The sequence below is a fragment of the Triticum aestivum genome, chromosome 1B (genome assembly GCF_018294505.1).
Source record: "Triticum aestivum cultivar Chinese Spring chromosome 1B, IWGSC CS RefSeq v2.1, whole genome shotgun sequence".
In the NCBI taxonomy this organism is placed as follows: domain Eukaryota; kingdom Viridiplantae; phylum Streptophyta; class Magnoliopsida; order Poales; family Poaceae; genus Triticum; species Triticum aestivum.
This window is the reverse complement of record NC_057795.1, coordinates 396,405,847-396,432,198: the sequence shown is the minus strand read 5'-3', so window position 1 is coordinate 396,432,198 and position 26,352 is coordinate 396,405,847.

The window sequence follows — 26,352 nt, the reverse complement described above, 5'->3', positions numbered from 1 at the left end:
ATTTTGGTCTTCGGGAAGTTCCTGCCTAATTAAATAGGCTAGGAATGGTTCCGTCCACGGGGCGATTACCGCCATTATTTCGTGGGTTGAAGGTGTTATTTCATCGGCTGAGCCGCCGATTATGTCAGAATGTTCTGTGTTGGGTGGTGCGGTTGCTTCTGGGTTGTTATTTCCAGACTCCTCTTCCCATAGTACGGATGGCTTAAAGAGCCGCTCCAGGAAGATATTTGGAGGGACGGCGTCGCGTTTTGCGCCAATGCGTGCCAACACGTCGGCTGCCTGGTTATTATCCCGGGCTACGTGGTGGAATTCGAGTCCTTCGAACCGAGCTGACATTTTTAGGACAGCGTTACAATAGGCTGCCATTTTCGGATCCTTGGCGTCAAAGTCTCCATTTACTTGGGATATTGCAAGGTTTGAATCCCCGCGCACCTCTAGGCGTTGAATACCCATGGAGATTGCCATCCGGAGACCATGTAGGAGGGCCTCATATTCGGCCGCATTGTTGGAGTCCGTGTACATTATCTGAAGTATGTACTGGACTGTGTCTCCGGTTGGGGACGTCAATACAACGCCAGCCCCCAAGCCGGCCAACATTTTGGAGCCGTTGAAATGCATAATCCAATTGGAGTATGCGCCGTACTCTTTAGGGAGTTCGGCTTCAGTCCATTCAGCGACGAAGTCAGCCAAGACTTGCGACTTTATAGCTCGCCGTGGTTTGTTGGTTATGTCAAATGGTAAGAGCTCAATGGCCCATTTTGCAATCTTGTCCGTCGCGTCGCGGTTGTTTATGATGTCGTTGAGGGGTACTTCGGAGGCCACTGTTATCGAACACTCTTGAAAGTAGTGTCGCAGCTTCCGGGATGCCATGAACACCGCGTATGCTATATTTTGATAATGCGGGTACCGGGACTTGCAGGGAGTTAAGACAGTGGATACGCAATACACTGGTTTTTGAAGAGGGAATTTATGCCCTTCTGTTTCTCGTTCGACAACGAGCACCGCGCTTACAACTTGATGTGTTGCCGCGATATATAACAACATTGGTTCACCTAGATTAGGCGCAGCCAGGACCGGATTTGTTGCCAATATGGCCTTTATTTCTTCGAGTCCGGCAGTGGCAGCATCCGTCCACTCGAAGTGTTCGGTGCGCCTGAGGAGGCGATAGAGGGGCAATGCCTTTTCACCCAAACGGGAGATGAAGCGGCTTAGAGCCGCCACGCATCCAGTCAATTTTTGTATTTGTTTGAGGTCTTTTGGAATATCCAGCTGTGACAGAGCTCGGATCTTGGCTGGGTTTGCTTCAATTCCTCTACCGGATACAATGAAGCCCAGGAGCTTTCCGGCTGGTACGCCGAAAAAAAAATCAGGGTTCAGCTTAATGTCATATGCTCGGAGGTTGTCGAATGTGAGCCTCAAATCGTCTACTAGAGTTTCGACGTGTTTAGTTTTGACGACCACGTCGTCTACGTATGCCTCTACTGTTTTGCCGATCTGAGTAGACAGACATGTCTGAATCATGCGCTGATATGTTGCGCCGGTGTTTTTGAGTCCGAAGGGCATCGTGTTGAAGCAGAATGGTCCGTATGGAGTAATGAATGTCGTTGCTGCTTGGTCCGCCTCCGCCATCTTGATTTGATGGTAGCCGGAGTATGCGTCGAGGAAGCACAATGAATCGTGCCCTGCAGTAGCATCGATTATTTGATCCATGCGGGGGAGGGGGAAAGGATCCTTTGGGCAAGCCTTGTTGAGGTCTTTAAAATCAACACATATGCGCCAGGATTTGTCTTTCTTTGGTACCATTACCAGGTTTGCTAGCCAGTCCGGATGTTTGATGTCTCTGATGAATCCGGCTTCCAATAGTTTGGCTAGCTCCTCTCCCATTGCCTGTCTTTTGGGTTCGAAAAATCGCCGAAGAGCCTGTTTGACTGGCTTGAATCCTTTTAGGATATTTAGGCTGTGTTCTGCCAATCTTCGTGGGATTCCTGGCATATCTGAAGGGTGCCAGGCAAAGATGTCCCAATTTTCCCTAAGGAATTCTCGTAGTGCGGCGTCTACATCAGGGTTTAACTGTGCCCCAATGGAGGCCGTCTTTGTTGGGTCCGTTGGATGGACCTGGAATTTGACTATTTCTTCCGCTGGTTTAAAAGAGGTGGACATGGATCTCTTATCGAGTATCACATCATCCCTGTTCACCGCAGAGTGAAGCACAGTGAGTTCCTCCGCCGCTAGGGCTTCGGATAGTGCCTCGAGGACTAATGCGGATGTCTTGTTTTCGGCACAAAGTGCTATGTCCGGATCACTGGCAAGAGTGATGGTTCCATTGGGCCTGGGCATTTTAAGCTTCATGTACCCGTAATGGGGTATGGCTTGGAAAATTGTGAATGCCTCTCGTCCTAATAAAGCGTGATATCCGCTGCTGAACGGGGCCACTTGGAACGTGACCTCCTTGGACCTGTAATTGTCCGGCGAGCCGAACACCACATCAAGTGTGATTTTCCTGTGCAGCGTGCTTCCCGGCTAGGGATTATTCCTCTAAAGGTTGTGCTGCTTCGCTCAATGCGGCTCCAGTCTATTTCCATTTTTTGAAGGGTTTCCTCGTAGATGAGGTTTAATCCGCTGCCGCCATCCATGAGTACCTTGGTAAGACGAAAGCCGTTCACTATTGGACTGAGGACCAATGCGGCTGGTGCTCGGGCTGTTCGGAATTTAGGTTCGTCGCTGGCGTTGAAGGTGATGGCCGTGTCGCTCCATGGATTTGTTGTTGCTACTTGGTAGACTTCGACGAGGCTGCGGATTGTTCTTTTCCGCATATTATTTGATGTGAAAGTCTCGAAGACTGTTAGTACCATACTGGTACTGTTGGGGTGGGTCTCCGGGGCTAGAAGCTCTTCGCCACTTTTGGCCACCTGCCGCAGTATCCAACATGCTCGAAGGCTATGAGTTGGAGTGGCGCACTCCGTACTATGAATTTTACAGGGTCCGCTGAGCCATCCCTCCAGTACGGTTCCATGCCCTTTATGGGGTTTTTGCTTTTTGGTTCTTGTCCTGGGTGCCTGAGCATGGTGCACCCTTTTGTTTCGGACTAGGGTTGTGTTTGGAGCCGGATTGTCCCAAAACTTAGTTTCGGTTTTCCGGACACTCTCTATCGCACAATATTTTCGTACTATGGATGCCAGGTCGGCAAAGCGTGTAATTTCGCGACGACTTACGGCGTTCAAGATTCCCTTGTCCGTGCAATTGTTGCAGAAAATTGAAATTGCGTTTTCCTCATGGCAGTCCTTTATCCTGTCCATAACCAGGAGGAATCTGGCCCAGTAATGATGTACTGTTTCAGCGGGCTCTTGCCGTATTTGAGATAGATCGCATATGTTTGGGTGGGTGGAATTGAGTCCGGAACCCTGCCCATCTTGAGGCTCAAAGGCCGAAAAGTTTCCGAATTTGGAAGCTTGGATTGCTGGACGTTATCCGACGAGTCTGGTCTGCTGCCTGACTTTAGGTTCAGTACTTGATCGACGTCCGTCCCTCCGCGGGAATCCGGCATGGAGGGTTTGGGAGTCCAGACATAACTAGTTTTTAATACAGAATAAGAGTCGCCGCTTTGTTCCTCTACTACCGCAATGTGGTGGGTGACCTGGGGAGAGTTGATTTCTCTCAGATCGTTTTTAAGCCCGATCTGATTGTAGTCTGTAGCAACTCCCAGGGCGGCGATGCAATCCAAGAGCTCGTTTACGGAGGAGAGCTCCATTGGACCCAGCTGCTCGGCGAATTCCGAGTTGACGTGAAGATTGCTTTTGATGACCTGAGAGGCCATCATCGAAGCGGTGGCCGAACATGCGGTCATGAGAAAACCACATAGCCGGATATTTTGGCCGGCGGCCAAGGCTCCTTTGGCGATGGTACCATCTTTAAAGACGGGAAGAGGCATCCTTCCTGATCGTGACGGCACAGAGGAACTCTCAATGAAAGCACCAATGTCGGTGTCAAAACCGGCGGATCTCGGGTAGGGGGTCCCAAATTGTGCGTCTAGGCGGATGGTAACAGGAGACAAGGGACACGATGCTTTTACCCAGGTTCGGACCCTCTCGATGGAGGTAAAACCCTACTCCTGCTTGATTGATATTGATGATATGGGTAGTACAAGAGTGGATCTACCACGAGATCAAGGAGGCTAAACCCTAGAAGCTAGCCTATGGTATGATTTTTGTAATGGTTGTTCGTCCTACGGACTAAAACCCTCCAGTTTATATAGACACCGGAGAGGGCTAGGGTTACACAGAGTCGGTTACAATGGTAGGAGATCTACATATCCGTATTGCCAAGCTTGCCTTCCACGCCAAGGAAAGTCCCATCCAGACACGGGACGAAGTCTTCAATCTTGTATCTTCATAGTCTTGGAGTCCGACCGATAATGATAGTCCGGCTATCCGGACACCCCCTAGTCCAGGACTCCCTTAGTGTTATTCTAGTACGAACTCTTTTATAGATCGATCCGAAAGAATAGCTTTGTGGTGGTTTCGTACCCGACCATAATCTCTACGTTTGTTCTCCGCTATTAGTGGCTTTGGAGTGACTCTTTGTTCCATGTTGAGGGCTTGTCATATTATCTAGCTATGTTATTATTGTTGAGAGAACTTACACTAGTGAAAGTATGAACCCTAGGCCTTGTTTCCTATCATTGCAATACCGTTTACGCTCACTTTTACCACTTGTTACCTTGCTGTTTTTATATTTTCAGTTTACAAAAACCTATTTCTACCATCTATATTGCACTTGTATCACCATCTCTTCGCCGAACTAGTGCACCTATACAATTTACCATTGTATTGGGTGTGTTGGGGACACAAGAGACTCTTTGTTATTTGGTTGCAGGGTTGTTTGAGAGAGAACATCTTTATCCTATGCTTCCTACGGATTGATAAACCTTAGGTCATCCACTTGAGGGAAATTTGCTACTGTCCTACAAATCTGTGCACTTGCAGGCCCAACAACGTCTACAAGAAGAAGGTTGTGTAGTAGACATCAAGCTCTTTTCTCGTGCCATTGCCGGGGAGGCTAGGTAAGTGAAGGTATATCTTTAGATCTTGCAATTGAATCTTTTTGTTTCTTGTTTTAGCACTAGTCTAGTTTATAAAAGAAAACTACAAAAAAAATGGAGTTGAGTTTGTCTCATACGCTTCACCTTTTTAATATCTTTCGTGAGTATGATGGAAAGGATAATTGTGCTCAAGTGCTAAAAGAAGAAATCTATAGAATATTTGGAACTAAATATGTGAATGATGAGCATGATTGCAGTGTTGTTAGTATGAATTCCTTGAATATCCATGATGCTAGTGATATGCAAAGCCGCAAGCTTGGGGAAGCTATGTTTGATGAAGATGATATATTTTGTCCCCCAAGCTTTGATAAGCAAATTTACTATGATGAAAGCATGCCTCCTATCTATGATGATTATTGTGATGACACGTATGCTTTAAAGAATAATGATAATCATGAAACGTGTCATCTTGATCTTAATTTTCAATCACATGATAGTTATTTTGTTGAGTTTGCTCCCACTACTATTCATGAGAAGAAATTTGCTTATGTTGAGAGTAGTAAATTTTCTATGCTTGTAGATCATGAAAAGAATGCTTTAGGTGCTGGTTATATTGTTGAATTAATTCATGATGCTACTGAAAATTATTATGAGAGAGGAACAAATGCTTGTAGGAATTGCAATAATGTCAAGTTTCCTCTCTATGTGCTTAAAATCTTGAAGTTATGCTTGTTGTGCCATCCTATGCTAGTTGATTATTGTTCCCATAAGTTGTTTGCTCCCAAAATCCCTATGCATACGAAGTGGGTTAGACTTAAATGTGCTAGTCATATGCTTCATGATGCTCCCGTTATGTTTCAATTCTCATCTTTTTTGTGAGCATCATTATCATCATCATGCCTAGCTAAGGGCGTTAAACGATAGCGCTTGTTGGGAGGCAACCCAATTTATTTAGTTTCTTACTGTTTTTGTGTGTCCACATGATTATGCTACTGTAGTAATCATGTTTTATAGCTTTTGTTTCAATAAAGTGCCAAGTAGAACCTTTGGGAAGACTTGGGTGAAGTTTATGTGATCTTGCTGTGAAAAACAGAAACTTTAGCCCTCACGAGAATAGCTGCCATTTTTTACTGGAGAGCGCTTTTAGGTTGATTCTTTTTGCAGATGATTAATAGACAAATTTCTCAGGTCCATCAATTTATTTCATAATTTTTGGGGTTCCAGAAGTATACGTTTTATATAGATTACTACAGACTGTTCTGTTTTTGACAGATTCTGTTTTCTATGTGTTGTTTGCTTATTTTGATGAATCTATGAGTAGTATCGGAGGGTATGAACCATAGATAAGTTGGAGTACAGTAGATATTACACCAATATGAATTTAGAATGAGTTCATTACAGTACCTAAGTGGTGGTTTTATTTTCTTATACTAACGGAGCTTACGAGTTTTGTTTTGAGTTTTGTGTGGTTGAAATTTTCAAGTTTTGGGTAACGATTCGATGGACAATGGAATAAGGAGTGGAAAGAGCCTAAGCTTGGGGATGCACAAGGAACCCCAAGGTAATATTCAAGGACAACCAAGCAACTAAGCTTGGGGATGCCCCGGAAGGCATCCCCTCTTTCGTCTTCGTTCATCGGTAACTTTACTTGGAGCTATATTTTTATTCACCACATGATATGTGTTTTGCTTGGAGCGTCATTTTATTTTGTTAGTATTTGCTTGATGTCAGTTATAATAATGTTTTTGCATCTTTAGTTTCAATAAAAAAGTCAAGGATAGCCTTTGACATGCTTATTTTGCTTGTATGCATGTTGCTGTTTGAAAACGGAAAGTTTACCGCTGTTGAAAAAATTCCCTAGAAAAGTCAGATCATGGTATAACGTTGAATCTTTTTGCATATTGAGATATGATAAATTTATTATAGTGGGAATTTTAGTTCATAATTTTTGGTGTCAGGAAAGTATGGATACTCCTGCATTCTTTACAGACTGTACTGTTTTGGCAGATTGCTATTATGTTTGCATTGTTTGGATATGTTTGTTTGTTTAATGATTCTATTTGAGGATAAGAGTATTAAATATGCAGAGGCATTTAGTATTCAATGTTGAGTAATAATTTTAGTGATTTGTTACAGTATAAAATGATGAGGTTTTGCATTGGTTTATACTAACCTATCTCACGAGTTCTTGTTGAGTTTGTTGTGAATGAAGCTTCTGATAAAAAGAGAAACCATGATATGAGAGGAATTAAGGAGACACAAAAGTTCAAGCTTGGGGATGCCCAAGGCGCCCCAAGATAATATTTCAAGAAGTCTCAAGCATCTAAGCTTGGGGATGCCCCGGTAGGCATCCCACATTTCTTCTTTAACAACTATCGGTTAGTATCGGTTGAGCCTAAGTTTTTCCTTCTTCACATGAGTTGTGCTATCCTTGCAATGTAGTTTTCTTTAGCTTTGCTTGCTGTTTGAATAAAGTATCAAGATCTTAAATTATTAAATAGGAGAGTCTTCACATAGTTGCATAATTATTCGACTACTCATTGATCTTCACTTATATCTTTCGGAGTAGTTTGTTGTTGCTCTAGTGCTTCACTTATATCTTTTAGAGCATGGTGGTAGTTTTATTTTGGAGAAATATTTGATCTCTCATGCTTAACTTATATTATTTTGAGAGTCATTAATAGCATGGTAATTTGCTTAATGTTAATATACTTGGTGTTCAAGATATGTGAAACTTTCTTTTGAGTGTGTTGAATACTAAGATAAGTTTGATGCTTGATAATTGTTTTGAGATATGGAGGTGATAATATCAAAGTCGTGCTAGTTGAGTAATTGTGAATTTGAGAAATTCTTGTGTTGAAGTTAGCAAGTCCCGTAGCATGCACGTATGGTTAAAGTTGTGTAACAAATTTGAAACATGAAGTGTACCTGGCTTGTGCATCCTTATGAGTGGCGGTCGGGGACGAGCGATGGTCTTTTCCTACCAATCTATCCCCCTAGGAGCATGCGCGTAGTACTTGATTTTTGATGACTTTTAAATTTTTGCAATAAGTATATGAGTTCTTTTGACTAATGTTGAGTCCATGGATTATACGCACTCTCACCTTTCCGCCTTTGCTAGCCTCTTCGATACCGTGCATTGCCCTTTCTCACCTTGAGAGTTGGCGCAAACTTCACCGGTGCATCCAAACCCCGTGATACGATACGCTCTATCACACATAAACCTCCTTATATCTTCCTCAAAACAGCCACCATACCTACCTATTATGGCATTTCCATAGCCATTCCGAGATATATTGCCATGCAACTTCCATCATCATCATCATGACATACATTACTTTTGTCATATTGCCATTGCATGATCATGTAGTTGACATCGTATTTGTGGCAAAGCCACCATGCATTATTTTTCATACATGTCACTCTTGATTCATTGCACCATCCCAGTACACCGCCGGAGGCATTCATATAGAGTCATATCTTGTTCTAAGTTTCGAGTTGTAATCCTTATGTTGTAATCAATAGAAGTGTGATGATCATCATTATTAGAGCATTGCCCAAAAAAAGGCCAAAATAAAAAAAGGCCCAAAAAAAGAAAAGAAAAGAAATGGGCAATGCTACTATCTCTTTTTCCACACTTGTGCTTCAAAGTAGCACCTTGTTCCTCATGTAGTGAGTCTCATATATTGTGCTTCAAAGTAGCACCTTGTTCTTCATGTAGTGAGTCTCATAAGTAGTCTTTTTATACTAGTGGGAATTTTTCATTATAGAACTTGGCTTGTATATTCCTATGATGGGCTTCCTCAAATGCCCTAGGTCTTCATGAGCAAGCAAGTTGGATGCACACCCACTAGTTTTCTTTTGTTGAGCATTCATAGCTCTAGTGCATCCGTTGCATGGCAATCCCTACTCCTCATGTTGACATCAATTTATGGGCATCTCCATAGCCCGTTGATTAGCCTCGTCAACGTGAGACTTTCTCCTTTTTTGTCTTCTCCACACAATCCCCATCATCATATTCTATTCCACCCATAGTGCTATGTCCATGGCTCACGCTCATGTATTGTGTGAAGGTTGAAAAAGTTTGAGATTATTTAAGTATGAAACAATTGCTTGGCTTGTCATCGGGGGTATAGAAGTTGGGAACATATTTGTGTGACGAAAATGAAGCATAGCCTAACTATATGATTTTGTACGGATGAACTTTCTTTTGCCATGTTATTTTGAGAAGACATGATTGCTTGATTAGTATGCTTGAAGTATTATTATTTTTATGTCAATATCAACTTTTGTTTTGAATCTTTCGGATCTGAAGATTCATACCACAATTAAGAAGATTTACATTGAAATTATGCCAAAGTATAACTCTGCATCAAAAATTCTTTTTTATCATTTACCTACTCGAGGACGAGTAGGAATTAAGCTTGGGGATGCTTGATACGTCTCCAACGTATCTATAATTTTTTATTGCTCCATGCTACTTTATCTACTGTTTTAGGAAATATTGGGCTTTATTATCCACTTTTATATTATTTTTGGGACTAACCTATTAACCGGAGGCCCAGCCCAGATTTGCTGTTTTATGCCTATTTCAGTGTTTCGAGGAAAAGGAATATCAGACGGAGTCAAAACGGAACGAAATCAACTGGAGAAGTTAATTTTGGAAGGAAACCAACCAGATGGGCTTGGAGTGCACGTCAGGCGATCCCCGGGCTTCCCACGAGGGTGGGGGGCGCGCCCCTCCCCCTTGGGCGCGCCCCCTACCTCGTGAGCCCCCTGGAGGTCCACCGACGTACCCCTTTCACCCATATATACCTACGTACCCTAAAACTTCCAGAATAGAAGATAGATCGGGAGTTCCGCCGCCGCAAGCCTCTGTAGCCACCAAAAACCAATCGGGACCCTGTTCCGGCACCCTGCCGGAGGGGGATCCCATCACCGGAGGCCATCTTCATCATCTCGGCGCTATCCATGTCGAGGAGGGAGTAGTTCACCCTCGGGGCTGAGGGTATGTACCAGTAGCTATGTGTTTGATCTCTCTCTCTCTCTCGTGTTCTCTCTCGTGTTCCATCTATGGCACGATCTTGATGTATCCCGAGCTTTGCTATTGTAGTTGGATCTTATGATGTTTCTCCCCCTCTACTCTCTTGTGATGAATTGAGTTTCCCCTTTGAAGTTATCTTATTGGATTGAGTCTTTTATGAACACTTGATGTATGTCTTGCGTGGGATAACCGTGGTGACAATCGGTTATTCTATTGATCCACTTGATGTATGTTTTGGTGATCAATTTGCGGGTTTCGTGACACTTGGGAACCTATGCATAGGGGTTGGCACACGTTCTTGACTCTCCGGTAGTAGCTTTGGGGCACTCTTTGAAGTACTTTTATGTTGGTTGGATGAATCTGAGATTGTGTGATGCATATCGTATAATCATGCCCACGGATACTTGAGGTGACAATGGAGTATCTAGGTGACATTAGGGTTTTGGTTGATTTGTATCTTAAGGTGTTATTCTAGTACGAACTCTTTTATAGATCGATCTGAAAGAATAGCTTTGTGGTGGTTTCGTACCCGACCATAATCTCTACGTTTGTTCTCCGATATTAGTGGCTTTGGAGTGACTCTTTGTTGCATGTTGAGGGCTTGTCATATTATCTATCTATGTTATTATTGTTGAGAGAACTTACACTAGTGAAAGTATGAACCCTAGGCCTTGTTTCCTATCATTGCAATACCGTTTACGCTCACTTTTACCACTTGTTACCTTGCTATTTTTATATTTTCATTTTACAAAAACCTATTTCTACCATCTATATTGCACTTGTATCACCATCTCTTCACCGAACTAGTGCACCTATACAATTTACCATTGTATTGGGTGTGTTGGGGACACAAGAGACTCTTTGTTATTTGGTTGCAGGGTTGTTTGAGAGAGACCATGTTCATCCTACGCCTCCTACGGATTGATAAACCTTAGGTTGTTGGGCCTGCAAGTGCACAGGTTTGTAGGACAGTAGCAAATTTCCCATGCTTTATCAATCCGTAGGATGAAAATAGGTTCCACTTCAGTTGCCCATTCAACTTCAACCAGCAATGCATGACACTGAAGTTTTCTTCTCCAACTTCTTGAACACCGTACATGCATGAGAAGTCCAAAAAATAAGCACTGTAAATGGAACTATGCATATCCGGCCAATGATCAACAAAACTATGCATATCCGGCGAGTGATCAACACAAGCTATGAATAGGTTTCACTTCAGTTGCCCATTCAATTTCAACCAGCAATGCATGACGCTAAAGTTTTCTTCTCCAACTTCTTGAACACCGTACACGCATGAGAAGTCCAAAAAATAAACATTGTAAACAAAACTATGCATATCCGGCCAATGTCAACAAACTATGCATATCCGGCTAGTAATCAATAAAACTATGCATATCCAGCTAGTAATCAACAAAACTATGCATATCTGGCTACTGTCAAAAAAATATGCATATTCGTCTACAAAACTATGCATATCCGGCCAAATCAACTTACTTGCTCAGTGATTTTGGCATCACTAGGCCACCGATGTGCCAAGTGGCTGCAATACTTCGACATGGCCTCTTGGATGGTGTACCATCGATGGTTGAAGAACTTTGGTTCACAGTTATGGATGACCGCGTGGGAGTGGGGCATAAAATGCTTGTGTGGCAAACCAAAAATTTGAGTGCTCACTACACCACAACCCTTGATTGGGGGCAATTAACTGCGGGGAGAAATACCATCATCTTTTCCTAATAATAAAGCACAGAGTGTTTCTAGTGTCCGTCACACACTTTTTGCAAAAAAAGAAATCCTCTGTTTTCTGTAAATTAACCCGCAGTAGACGTTTAAGTGACAACCGAATCTTTTTTTGCATTTTCTCAGAAAACCCCCTGACATTTCAAGTAATCAACCTGCTGTCCATATTTAAGTCAGTTGGATCGTTTTTTTGTTTTAACAGAAAACCCCCCAACTTTTCAGTTAATCAATCCACCGTTTATCTAAAATAAAATTATCCATATCTTTTAAACCGTAACTCCGATTTTAATATGTTATATATGAAATTTGATTAGAAAAATATGTAGAATCTAAATATGGTATTATTTTTAGCTATTAAATATTTCTAAAATATTTTTTGGTGCAAACTTAATCTATAGTGCATGGTTTGGGGTTTTTCCGTACCAGTGATGATCCGAATTTGAAATAAATACCCATTAAAACCAGATTGAGAGGAAAGAAAACATCAATAACCACACATGCACATCTCTGAAAAACCTCGTGTGGAAAAACAACATATTTCTCATCTTATTCCGAGCGAGTGTGCGTGCGCGCGCGCGAGAGAGATGCGTTAGGTCTAACCACATTCAAAAACGTTTTTGTTGTGTGGGCACTGAGGCCACCGTTGGCAACATAAATATGATGCCATATGAAAATAAAGGATGTGGACCTATTAGGGTCTTGAGTCATGGTTATTGGGTTATGAGCGTGTGTGTTACTTTTTCTCCCGTTGCAGTGCACAGGCTCTTTTCCTAGTAAGGCAAACCATTCGCCGGGGATTATTCTACTGCCGACAGAAGTATCCAATGGAAAATAAACTGCCGGTAGAACTCAAACAATAAGGGCATTCAAACCGCTGGCACAGATACCCATTTGCGAGGACACAATATTTGCCGGCACACTTAAACAATGGCATATTATCTGCCGGGGACTACTTGTGGGGCCAAACCAAAATAATACGTATTGGCGCGGGATAGCACAGGAGAGAGCGCGAGATGCGAAAATTTTCGCTCCAAATAAGCAAAATCCCCAAACTCCAACTCAGACCGAAATCCCCAAATCGACCACCCTGACCTAGCCTCCTCCCCAAGTACACGCCGTCACCGCTGCCCCCTACCCTATGCGGCTGCCGACCGCCCTCCACCACACTCCAGTGCCAGCTTCCTCCCCGACCACGCGCCGACCACCGTCCGCCACACCTAGTGCCACTCTCCCTGGACCATGCTGCCGAGCACCTTCCGCCGCCCTAACCACCATTCGCCGGACCTCCAGCAACGCCCAAGCAGCCAAGCCTCCTCCACGCGTCCTCCGCTAGGATCCTCTAGGCTCGAGTTGCTCAAGTGTTTCAGCGGAAGGATCTGTTCGAGTGAGGATGTCTACAAGGATGACGTCTAACTTCCACTAGATCTGGGATGGAACAAGGTAATCCAGTTAGGTTTAGTTTTGATTTGGCTGTCTTACCTCCGCGTACAGCAGTCTTGGCCTCTTCCCCATCCGCCCTCGCTGTAGCACATGGCCGTCAACATTGTATTCTCCTCGGCTTGCAGGATCCCCAAGTGACTCGCAGATGCGAATGAAAATTGAGCAAGGTTCTGCCTCCCATGGTTGAGCAGTCGGAAGGGTTATGTTGTCTCTCCATGAAAATTGAGCAAGGTTTCGCCTCCCAGGGATGATGCATTACAGGACGAGTAAAGAGACTTGCCAGTAATGAGATTGAACTAGGTATGAATATACCGACGATCGAATCTAGGGCAAGTAACATATCGATGACAAAGGGAATAACATATGTTGACATAGTGGTTCGACCGATAAAGATCTTCGTAGAATATGTGAGAACCAATATGAGCATCCAGGTTCCGCTATTGGTTATTGATCGGAGAGGTGTCTCAGTCATGTCTACATAGTTCTCGAACCCGTAGGGTCCGCACGCTTAACGTTCGATGACGATATGTATTATATGAGTTATTTGTTTTGGTGACCAAAGGTTGTTCGGAGTCCTGGATGAGATCACGGACATGACGAGGAGTCTAGAAATGGTTGAGAGGTAAAAATTGATATATTGGAAGGTAGTATTCGGACACCGGAAGGATTCCGGAATGTATCAGTTACATACTGGAGTACCGGAGGGGTTACCGAAACGCCCGAGGAAATATATGGGCCATATGGGCCATAGGAGGGAGGCAAACCAGCCCACGTAGGTGTGCCCCCCCCCCAAGGGAGGAGTCCAAATTGGACTAGGGGAGGGGGTGGCGCCCCCTTTCCTTCTCCTACTCCCTCTCCTTCCCTCTTTTCCCCTCCGGTAAAAAGAAAGGGGGGGGCGAATCCTACTGGGAGCCCAAGTGGGATTTCTCCCACTTGTGGCGCGCCTAGGCCGGCGTCCTCTCCCTCCATCCTTTATATACGTGGCGGGGGGCGCTAGAAGACACACCAATTGCTCCAAGCCGTGTGTGCTGCCCTCCCTCCATAGTTTACGCCTCCGGTCATATTCTCGTGGTGCTTAGGCGAAGCCCAGCGCGGATCACATTACCATCACCATCACCACGCTGTCGTGCTGACGTAACTCATCTACTCCTTCGACCCTCTGATGGATCAAGAGCTCGAGGGACGTCATCTCGTTGAACGTGTGCAGAACTCGGAGGTGCCGTACGTTTGGTACTCGATCGGTCGGAATGAGAAGACGTTCGACTACATCAACCGCGTTAAGCAAACGCTTCCGCTTTCGGTCTATGAGGGTACGTGGACACACTCTTCCCCTCTCGTTGCTATGCATCTCCTAGATAGATCTTGCGTGAGCGTAGGAATTTTTTTGAAATTGCATGCTACGTTCCTAACAATAGTGCCTGCTGGAAAACCCCGAGGGGGTACCCGCTAATTAGGTTTTTTAGGAAAGTTTCTTCTTTTTAAGAAATCTCGCCGATTTTATTCATTCAAGAAAATGTTCAAAGGTACAACAGTTGGGTCATGGGAAGGCGAGCTCCCAACGCCCGCGTGCATCCAATAGTTGAGCTTTCGCTCTAGGGCGTGCAAATGGGTCGGCCCATTCGAAGACGTCCGACGTAAAATTTCACAAAAAGTTAATGCAGGCACGTGGAGTCGAGTTGGGAACTGTGACTTGCTAAATGCAATGCTAACTTATAAGTATAGCTACATCAGCACTTTCATTTTTTTGGAAAAAACTCAAGATTCCTTGGAAAAAAATGTGAACAAATTTGCTTCAAAATTTGAATAATGTTTGAAAGTGTGAATAAATTTGAAAATTCAAACAAAACTTTTAAAACATGAATAATGTTCGAAAAGGTGTTTTCTTTGAAAAACTTCTAATATATGTTGCACAATTTTTAAATATACATTGAACCTTTTTGTAATATACACTGAACAATTTTTAAATATACAATTAACCTTTTTGTGATATTCATTGAACAATTTTTAAGTATACATTGAACATTTTTTTGATATATGCTAAACAATTTTTAAATACACATTGAACATTTTGTGTTATATGCTGAACATTTTTTAACTGAACAATGAACATATCTCTACTCCTATAAAAAAGCGAGTTGGTGGTGATGGTGTGCCTGCCTTTGGACCATATGTACCGTCCGATCTTGAATCTAAGGCTGCGATTAAGACGAGAGTGTTGGGCGGAGCTAGGATAGTCTGGAGGTTTCCCCTTCTCTCGTGAGACAGATTATTCTAGAACCACTCAAAATTTCCGCGCCGCTGGCCCTCCCCTCCCTTTCCCCGTGACCGCTGGAGTTGAGTGGGCAAGGGTCACGTCTATTCTATAGCTGTAGTTATAGATAGGATCTCAGTAAATCGGATTTGGCTTTCAGATCTCCCCTGTGTCATCACTCCTTCTGGATCTGGTCGTGCAGGCTATCAGAGAAGCAGAACGGCACACGGCGACCGGCATCGACGGATAGAGTCGAAGGAGACGGCATAATTTGGATAGCACTATTGATGGAAGGGAGTGCTTCTGGCGGGGACACATTTCTTGCATCATCGCGGACCCGAGGCTGAACGGAATCGGCGTCGAAAGGTGACGGCACAGATTTCGTGGTGGCTTAGAGGCAATGTGGTGGGCGCTCCGGTTCCACCTCGTCGGTGTGAACCACCTGCTGAGCGGGAGCGGGGGAGATGGAGGTCGACCGAGCCACGACAGTCGACAGGCGACAGTCAGGGAGGGGGCGGCCGTGAGCAGCAGAGGCAGAGCAGTCAGCGGTCAGGAGCACCCGCGAGAAGTTGGCCGGGAGTAGCGAAGGAGTCGGCAGTCGGCGACCGGGAGTAACGGAGGAATCGGCAGTCGGTGACCGGGAGTAGCGATTGGGGAAAAATGAGAGAAAGTCGATTGGGGGCATTCGGGTCCTTCTGGCGCTAGCGTCCGCCATGCATAAGCCAGCCTTTTTTGCGGGGAATGCATAAGCCAGCCTTGAACAGCCCGCGCATAGCCTTGAACTTCCCAATGGACGCGCGACAGGCGCTAGGCTACGCACGCGACCTCTACATGCGGGCCTCATCAGTACGTGACGGCCGGCTACTACAGGTTCTTCGCGTACAAATGGCGATGGCGACATGATGGAGCCCGGCGACAGGTGTACACGCGCTGCTTTAGAGAAATGCAAAGTCGCTCTTGCCGGCGCCGAGTGTGGCGTTTGGTAGTACAAGTAGCATTTCCTTCCTGCATCTCCTACTTGTCCCTTTTTCTCGAGGGGTTCCTCATTATCTCCTAATGGCCTGAATCGGTATGCCAAGGCATATTTCAAAGTATAAACTTTGCAGTGGCATGTTTTAAAATATGAAAATAGTGATGGCATTTTTCAAAGCTTGATTTTTTTAGTGATATATAGTACTCTTCTGATTAAAATTAATTTAATATGGCATATATTATAAACTTTGCTATCTTCAAGATACTATGATGATATTTTTTTAATCTTTAAACCTTGCAGAGTAGATGGTGTTGACGCTGGAACGCGTCACACGAACACGTCGATGTGTACCCGCGGCACCGAGGGAGATGCTCCGCAACTCACACCGCGGGAGGGCGACTTCCAGCGTGATACGCAAGACAGCAAGCCGGCGCTTTTGGGACCAGACGCCCCGCTTGCCCGGGAGGGACCCCACCAGGGCTCGCGGCGACGATTGGCTGCTCGAGGTCGGTCTTACCGCCCCTAGAGCCTTGTGGATTCACAGCCTCCAATCTTGAAGAACGACGAAGAACAAGAAGAAAGATACAAGGAGAGAGATAAAAGTAGATGAACACGGAAAAATAGTAGATTGATTGATCGATTGTGTGTTGTTCAATCGGCCGTCACTCCTTAGGTATATAAGAGGCGGCTGGACTTCCCGTGCAAGGAAAAGGCTTGGATTCACGTCCAAAACCCTAGTCATATTCGGATTGGTTTTGTCCGAACTTTCCAAAACTGTTCGGTTTAAACTGGCTGCACCTTGCGGGTCTTTTTTGTGGTGGTAAACGATCTCGGATGGAAACGAGCCCAAAATCAATCTTGACCGTTCGACGAGACGAACAACTTTTATGTTGAACGTTTTTTGATCAAAGGTCATCTTGAGGGTCAAATCGGTCGCGCAAAACAGGCTATCCCTCACGCTACCCATCAGACAGGGTGTCTGGTGGGGCGCGCCAGTTTTTGCCTCCTGACAGGGCTGTATTCCGATGGCTCTAACTTTTGCATACGAACTCGGATTGGAACGATTTTTATATCAAAATCAATCGTTTCGATGAGACGAAGACAATCCGTGTAGATAATATTTCCATTTGAGGTCGTATTGGGGGCTTAATCAGCCAAACTGTACTCTGAATATAAGATCTTAGTACTTTGAGCATAGTTTCGGCCTTCGAGATGAAATCGGACTGCGATGACCCAAACTTCAAAGATGTTCATATCGACAATACGGAACTCTTTCATGAAGATCACTTCTCCATTTGAGGCCATCTTAAATAAGTATTTGACCGTGCCAAAATCTGGTGTCAACACATGCCCCCCTGTTTTTCGGCAAAGTTTGTGTGCCGAAAAATAACTTCCGCATAGCTTGTTCTAAGGACGATGTCAACACTCCATCGGCCATTTTGCATGTTCTTAGGACAACAAGTATATATTGTCCATTGCTTGTTTGAACCTCTTGATGCAAACTTGGGTGAAAACTTCTCAGCTTCTATAACAATCCGGTGATAAGGTTCCATAGATCAAAACCATCCTCCGAACCATATTTTTCACCCTTTCGCTAGGATTTTGCAGATAATCAAGAATGAACTTCCTCCAATCCTTACTTCGCCTGCATAAAAGTTTCATTAGTGGCCGAAGCGGTGGGCTTCGATTCAGCCTTACCTATGTTGACAAGACCTAGCATCGGCTATTGATAGAAATGCAATACACCATGGTTAACATAGTAGCCGGACGGTGCCAACTCTTTCGAATTGTCATGCCTAGATATATGAACAATTTCAAAGCAACCCAAGGTAAATCTTGTATCTAGACAAACCAAAAGATAAACTATAAATGATCCGTCAAAACATCGATAACCCTTGGATATTTGTTGCACTACTAATAACGAATCACCGGAAGCCTCAATATGTATAGCACCTATATCAAGGCAAAGCTCCAATCCGAATGACAATGCATATTCGGCTTTGATGATTGTGCAAAAATATTATAAGCGGCCTGAGGCTTCACAAAATAGCTCCATATGAAGATAAATAAGCAACACCAACACCTTGGCCATTGCCACAAATTTACCGTCAAAAATAATCTCCATAGTACTAGAAAGACAAGGGCAATATCAATGAACATGTACCTTGTTTTGGCCTCTAATTGAACTAAGGACGATGTTAGGATACTACATCAGCCATGCTTTGACATATTCTTAGGGCGATAGATAAATACCGGCCATCAACATAATGCCCATGTAGAATTCATTCACCAAATCATGTATAGCCGAAATAAACAAATGAAATAGCAATCAAATATTTCGGCCCTTTGGATTAGCAAGAAAAAAATGTAGCTAATAAAATGTATAGAGACTTGGTAATACCCTCTCATGATGCAGAAAATTATGTCGCTTCCATGGATTAAAATAAATCCAGGGAGGGTAATTTATCATACCTGATGATGAATTCCATGGCAAAGGCATCAATGGTATGGTTGAAGAATATGGATGATGTGCTAACCGAAGATTTTGATGGGGTGATGCAAACCTTCGGCTTAACTGTTTTTGGCTTCCATCCTTCTCTTTCTTCACTTTTGTAACACTTGTTGCAATAGAAGGTTGCACATCACTTTCATTTTGACTGCTCCTTTTCGGAACCCATGCCATGTTCTTCTTTTTCAGCTCTTGTGCACTAAGTTTTTGTAATTCCTTCTTTCGCCAATATGATAAACCGAGTGGGCATCTCGGCTGTGATTTTGTTTCAACCAATGGCAACTCTTTTTGGGCCTTGTGCACCCTCAACTTCTTTTCTTCAGATTTGGCACTCTGTTTTTTATCAATTGATTGTTTCACTTCTTTGCCTTTTGTAGCCAATGTCAACATTTTAATTGGCTCTTTGTTATTTGAGATCAAATCTGAAGTAGCACAATTACGACCATCTCTTTTCACGCGGTAAACTTGCTTTACCACCTGTTTATTCTTCCTTCAGCTCTGGACCGATTCCTTATGATTGAAACGGTTTTTGATGCGTGATTGTTCAAATGTTGATCTCCTTGGAGCTGCATAGTATTGGTGAGATGGTCTAGAATAAGATGGAGAATGTGCCCTTGTATCATACTTGTCCCATGATGAATATGTATCTATATGAGCATAGGGAGACATCCACGGCATTGGCATTGGCGGCCCAAAATAAGGATATGAATATGTTGCATTAAAATTATCACTTTGCCAATATCAATCCTCATATTTGCACCTTGGGGGTGATCTTGGTTTCATTGCATGATTTGGCCGATAAGCATTCTTCTCTTCACTCTTCTTTTGATATTTATCCAATAGTTCAGCGAAGGTGATTTTTGATCTCTTACACTTGCGCTTATTTCGGCATTTGTTTCCTTTGGTTGTGCTTACACCAATCATTGGATTTGCTTGTTGCCCCCCAGTCCTTGGCGTCTCCATTGTAGCTTCGATGGAATTCTCGCCCTCAAAATTATGTTCATTATGCTCTTCAACAACTTCTTTACTTGAAAGCTTGACCCCATCACCTGCAGTTTTTACCTCCTCTTTAAATGGACCGGCTTGAAGCAGCCGATGCAAAAACTTTTTGCCATCGAGACCAATCGGAATAGACTGGTCATCTCTTGGTGTCTCAACAAATTTCAATCGTCCTTTATCAATGGCCGATTTAACTATTTGACGAAATATATTGCAATCCTCAAAATTATATTTGAACGAATGATGCAACCTACAATACATTCGTCCTTGAATTGATGGCTTGACATGGTGATCAAGAATTCTTATGTAATTATTTTTCAACAATAAATCAAATATTTGGTCACACATGCTTGAATTGAAGGTAAACTTCTTACTTTCTAGCCGATCTTGCTGTGTGAACGGCTTTGAAGATAAGCAAACGAATGGTTCAGATTTAGAATCTTCCCATTCGGCTATACATTGTGTTTTCCACTCTATCTCCGGTGTCTTTGGATAAGATATTATATTAGCATCGGATTTCTCAAAAGAAAATAACCTTGGCTTTAAACTTCCGATACAAAAATATTTAGAACACACATGTCTCAATTGAGACAAAGTGCAAGCCAAGTAAGAAATAAGCAAATCTACTCAGCTAGAAACTTTAGATAAAGTAACGGAGAAAGCTTTGGCCACAACAATAAGTCATTATTTGTCTTTATAAATGGTGCAATGGGTTGACCGATATAGTCTATAATAATTTTGTTGCTAACAAGTAAATTACTCTTCTTCATTGGTCTTTCAAAATTACTTATGAGAATTTTTCTTATAGAAGCATCGACAATAAAGTTGTGACCAAATCGGAAGATAGGCAAGTCACTTGCTAGACATACCTCTTCAATTACGTTGGGAGAGCATGATGGTTGTATCACTTGAATAATACTTTGTTCCACTTTTGAATGACTCTCCAATGCCTTGGCATCCTCTTTTTCTTTGATAGATTCGGTACACATACTATTTGATTCGGCTTTTTTAATAACCGAATTAACTTTGTTATCCGAATCACCACTCTTTCTTTCTTTGATTCGCAAGGTTGCTTGTTCTTGTCTAAATTCAGCAAACATTGCAGCTAGTCTATCTTTAAGCTTTTTTCGACCAATTTCAGCCCAATCTTCATCGGATTGCCCCCCAATACTTTGAGATGCTTTCGGCAATGGTGTGTTGTCGAAATTCTGTAATTGCGCAGGGGCAACATGATATGCTACGTTACTAGGTAAAGACACATGCGCTCTGGTAGAATTCTCACTTATTCGGCCATGAGCATGAAGGTGCGGAGCCGAATCACGAATATCTACAATTGCGTATGGTGCCGAAAAATTCGTAGCATGAGGTGTAGCATACGATGTTTGAGGGTAATTGGCCGAATAACTAGTAGTGGCATGGTCAATTCCCCTATCCACCGGCACGTTTGGATTAACATACTGCAAGTTATTTGCCGATGAATAAAAAGTTGAAACACTTTGTTGCATACTATTGGAAGTTCCTACATGGGGTGTCTCAATATGATTAACCGAACTCATCATGTTGTTCATCGGCATATAGTTTTGTGGGGTTGCCGATGCATGGGAGTTGGGATACATATGTTGCATGTTGCTAAAATTATATGAAGTTGAAGCATGAAGATTATTCTGAATCGGCTGTTGCACATAATTAGATGCATGATTGATAAAACTAGGGCTAGCCGATACAATATGCTCATTAGACGATCTAGCAACAACATATGTATTATTTGCATCTACATAAGTGAATTGGGTATTCATGTTACCTTTGTAGATTGCAAACCCTAGATGACGAGCTCTTCGTAGCAAGAACGGGCTGGAGACCGTTCAAAGCTTCGTCCCCAGCGGAGTCGCCAAAAAGTGTGTTGACGTTGGAACGCGTCACACGAACACGTCGATGTGTACCCGCGGCGCCGAGGGAGATGCTCCGCAAATCACACCGTGGGAGGCCGACTTCCAGCGCGATACGCAAGACAGCAAGCCGGCGCTTTTGGGACCAGACGCCCCGCTCGCCCGGGAGGGACCCCGTCAGGGCTCGCGACGATGATTGACTGCTCGAGGTCGGTCTTACCGCCCCTAGAGCCTCGTGGATTCGCAGCCTCCAATCTTGAAGAACGACGAAGAACGAGAAGAAAGATACAAGGGGAGAGATAAAAGTAGATGAACACGGAAAAGTAGTAGATTGATTGATCGATTGTGTGTTGTTCAATCGGCCGTCACCCTTAGGTATATAAGAGGTGGCTGGACTTCCCGTGCAAGGAAAAGGCTTGGATTCACGTCCAAAACCCTAGTCATATTCGGATTGGTTTTGTCCGAACTTTCCAAAACTGTTCGGTTTAAACTGGCTGCACCTTGCGGGTCTTTTTTGTGGTGGTAAACAATCTCGGATGGAAACGAGCCCAAAATCAATGTTGACCGTTTCGACGATACGAACAACTTTTATGTTGAACGTGTTTTGATCAGAGGTCATCTTGAGGGTCAAATAGGTCGCGCAAAACAGGCTATCCCTCGCGCTACCCATCAGACAGGGTGTCTGGTGGGGCGCGCCAGTTTTTGCCTCCTGACAGGGCTGTATTCCGATGGCTCTAACTTTTGCATACGAACTTGGATTAGAATGATTTTTATATCAAAATCGATCGTTTCGACGAGACGAAGACAATCCGTGTAGATAATGTTTCCATTTGAGGTCGTCTTGGGGGCTTAATCAGCCAAACTGTACTCTGAATATAAGATCTTAGTACTTTGAGCATAGTTTCGGCCTTCGAGATGAAATCGGACTGCGATGACCCAAACTTCAAAGATGTTCATATCGACAATACAGAACTCTTTCATAAAGATCACTTCTCCATTTGAGGCCATCTTAAATAAGTATTTGACCGTGCCAAAATCTGGTGTCAAGAGACGGTTTGGATTCAGAGATAAAACTAGTCCATGTTGGCACAGTTATCACGTGTGTGGATGAATTTTCCTATTTACTGTCGAAATTGGATAGAGCGAGCAATAAAGCTGAGCAGGGACAACAACGCGTCTTCCGACTAGATGGGCTCCTTACTATGACTTAAGTCCACCTAATCTTTTTTTGTTCCCGTAGCGTAGCACGGGCATCTTACTAGTTTAGAACAATGTTGAACATTTTATTAGTATAGGGTGAACATTTCCTTCAATATACAATAAACATTTTGTATATAAAAAATTAAAGATCTTTGTGTAGTACACACGAAAAAAGAAATAAAAATAAAAAAGAAAAAGAATAGAAACAGAAACAAAGAAAATAGAAAAAGGGAAGAAGCAGCTGAGCGACCGTGAGCCGGCCCACGGCGTCGGAAGCCAAACTTCAGCGAAGGCTCGTCCTCTTGGGAGCTCCTAGTCAGCGCTGTAGGCGCCCGTTAACGAGCTGGGCCTGCAGCGTCGCTGGAATGGGCCCAACGCGCGCTTGTACTCGTTCGCTGTTAAAGTGGAAAAGCAATAAAAAGTGAGAACGGCTGGGGATTCGAACTCAGGACCGGATTATTGCGACTGCACCTCACCAACCACTAGACCAAACTAACTTTGCTGTCTACTACAAGAAAACAGAGCTAGTTAACCGTTTCGTGCAGTAAAACATTAATATATACTCAATATAAATTATCTCAAAAAAGAAAACGTGAATTCAAAAAAAATCATCAAATTTTAAGAAAAGTTTCATAAAAATGAAAAAGGTTCATTGATTTTCAAAAAAGTCATTGAATTCGAAAAAAGTTCATCGGATTCAAAAAAAGTTCATCGAATTCAAAAAAAGTTCATCGATTTTGAAAAAAGTTCATCGAAATCAAAAAAAGTTCATCGGTTTTGAAAAAAGTTCGTCAAATTCGAAAAAAGTTCATCAAATTTGAAAAAAAGTTTATCAGATTTGAAAAAAGTTCATCAAAATTTTAAAAAAAGTTCATCGATTTTGAAAACAGTTTATCATATTCAAAAAAAGTTCATCGGATTTGAATAAATGTTTATCGAATTTGAAAAAAAAGTTCATCAATTTGAAAAAAAAAGTTCATTGAACTCGGAAGCAAACGGAACGAATAAATGACGTATAGATTAGAATGTTAGCACAGCTGCACTTGTTGGCGGGTTGGTTAGAACAGGCAACCTTCGAATGGGAGTTCGCAGGTTCGAATCCATCTCATAGCGCTCTTTTTTTGCCTTTTAACAGAAAAGGTTGGAAAGCAAAATGGGCCGAGCCCAGGTAGCCGCGCCCTTCAGGCGCCCGTTTGCTCGCGGGTGCATAAGCGCCGAATAGGATCTGCCCGTCCTCTTGACCCATGGGAAATGACCCTCTTAAACTCACAAGAGGGAGAAACAAATATTTTGATCCATATATGTTGTCCAGCTAGCCCAGCCCAGCCCATCGTTTACCATAGCCGTGGACGCACTTATCGGGCAATTCCTATTTGGCGCTGCAGGCGCCCGTTAACGTGTATTCCGCAAACGGGCGCCTGCAGCCACATTTACTGGGCTCGGCCCACTTTTTTTAAAATTCTATGAACTTTTTTAAAATTGATGAACTTTTTACGAAATCTATGAACTTCTTCCAAATTAGTTGAACTTTTTTTGCAATTGATAAACTTCTCTTTCAAATGGATGAACTATTTTTTCAAATTTGATGAACTTTACAGTCAAAAAATTGATGAACTTTTTCAAACCAATGAACTATTTTCTGAATTTGGTAACTTTTTTTCAAAGTCGAATGAACTTTTTTTTCAAATTTGATGAACTTTTTTCAAATTTGATCTTTTTTTCAAATTGTGTGAACTTTTTTCAAATCAATGATTTCTTTTTTCAAATTTGTGAACTTTTATTCAGATATGATGAACTCTTTTAAAATTATGTGAACTTTTTTCAAAATTGATGAACTTATTTTTCAAATTTGTGAACTATTATTCAGATATGATGAACTTTTTTCAAATTTTTTGAACTTTTTTTCAAATTTGTGAAAAAATCGGAATAGATGACTTTTTTTCAAAATCGATGGACTTTTTTTCAAATTTGTGAACTATTGTACAAAATCGATGAACTTTTCTTTATCCCATGAACTTTTTCAAAAATCTGAACTGTTTTTCCATACTGGCGAACTTTTTCTATATCAATTCTATGAATTTTCTAATCTCACGTTTTTCTTTTTTCAAATGATTTATATGGGTTCAAAATATAGGTTGTACTAGACGAAGTTTTACATAAAACGTCTTTCGGCTTGTGGACAAGAAAGCCATCTTGGTCTGTTGGTTGTCTTGGTAGGTCCTTATCCCAGCAATGCCGGTTCGAATCCCGTCCCCGTTGATTTACGTATCAACTTTTTATCTTCGCCTTTATTTTTCTCACTGATTGCTGGGCCGGCCCAATTGGCGTCGCGCGCGGGCGCCAGTTAGGATGAGCCCCCGCAAGGGACGCACTTGGCCCGCTCTCAGCCGCCGCCACGTGCTGCGCTCTGGACATTCCCTTTGATTTTTATTTTTTATTTTTCCGCACATTTTCAGCTTTTTAGATGTTTTTTTTTGTTTTTTTGGTTTTCCACCGGCCTTTCTTAGCTATTGGACAAAATACAATTTTTTTTGCATGATAAAACACGGTTTTTTCTTCGTCGATAGGCCGGACGTGTCTCTCGAAAATGAAAAAAATAAATATGTTTTTTTATTTTAGTGAGAGACACGGATTTGCTTCCGCAAGAGATACAGTCGTGCCTCTTGGCAACTAAAAATAAACGAGTTTTTTTTCGCGAGTCTTGCCTCTCGAAAACGGAATGTGTTTTTTTTCGATCCGCGACAGGCACAAATTTGCTTCTCATGGAGGCACGATTTTGCTTCTGCGAGAGGCACGATCATGTCTCTTGGAAACGGAAAAAATATATTTTTTCTTTCGCGAGAGGCACGGGTTTACTTTTCATGGAGGGAAAGATTTGCTTCCCCGAGAGTCACAGTGAGCTCTTTTTCGGAACGAAAAAAAAGTGCTTCCATCTTGTTTTTTGGTTCGTTTTTTCCGTGAAGAAAAAAATTGTCAAAGCTTACCAACGTGGGATCTAGTTTTGAAGATCCCGACGCAAAGAATTCAAGAATGAAAATGGTTCAAGATTTAAACTCGCTGTTTAAGAAATAAAATGTTTTGAATAGAGAAAAATTCACTGTAGGTCACAAAACTTGAGCCAGATGACACTTTGGTACCACTACTTCAAAATACCCGAACTACGGTCCATGTACTTGCGCACAGGGTTCACTTTGGTCCGTATGTACGATTTCGTCTACGTATTCGCTGACTTGGCCGAGTCAGCGGCCGCCAGCTAGGCTTTGACCGCCACG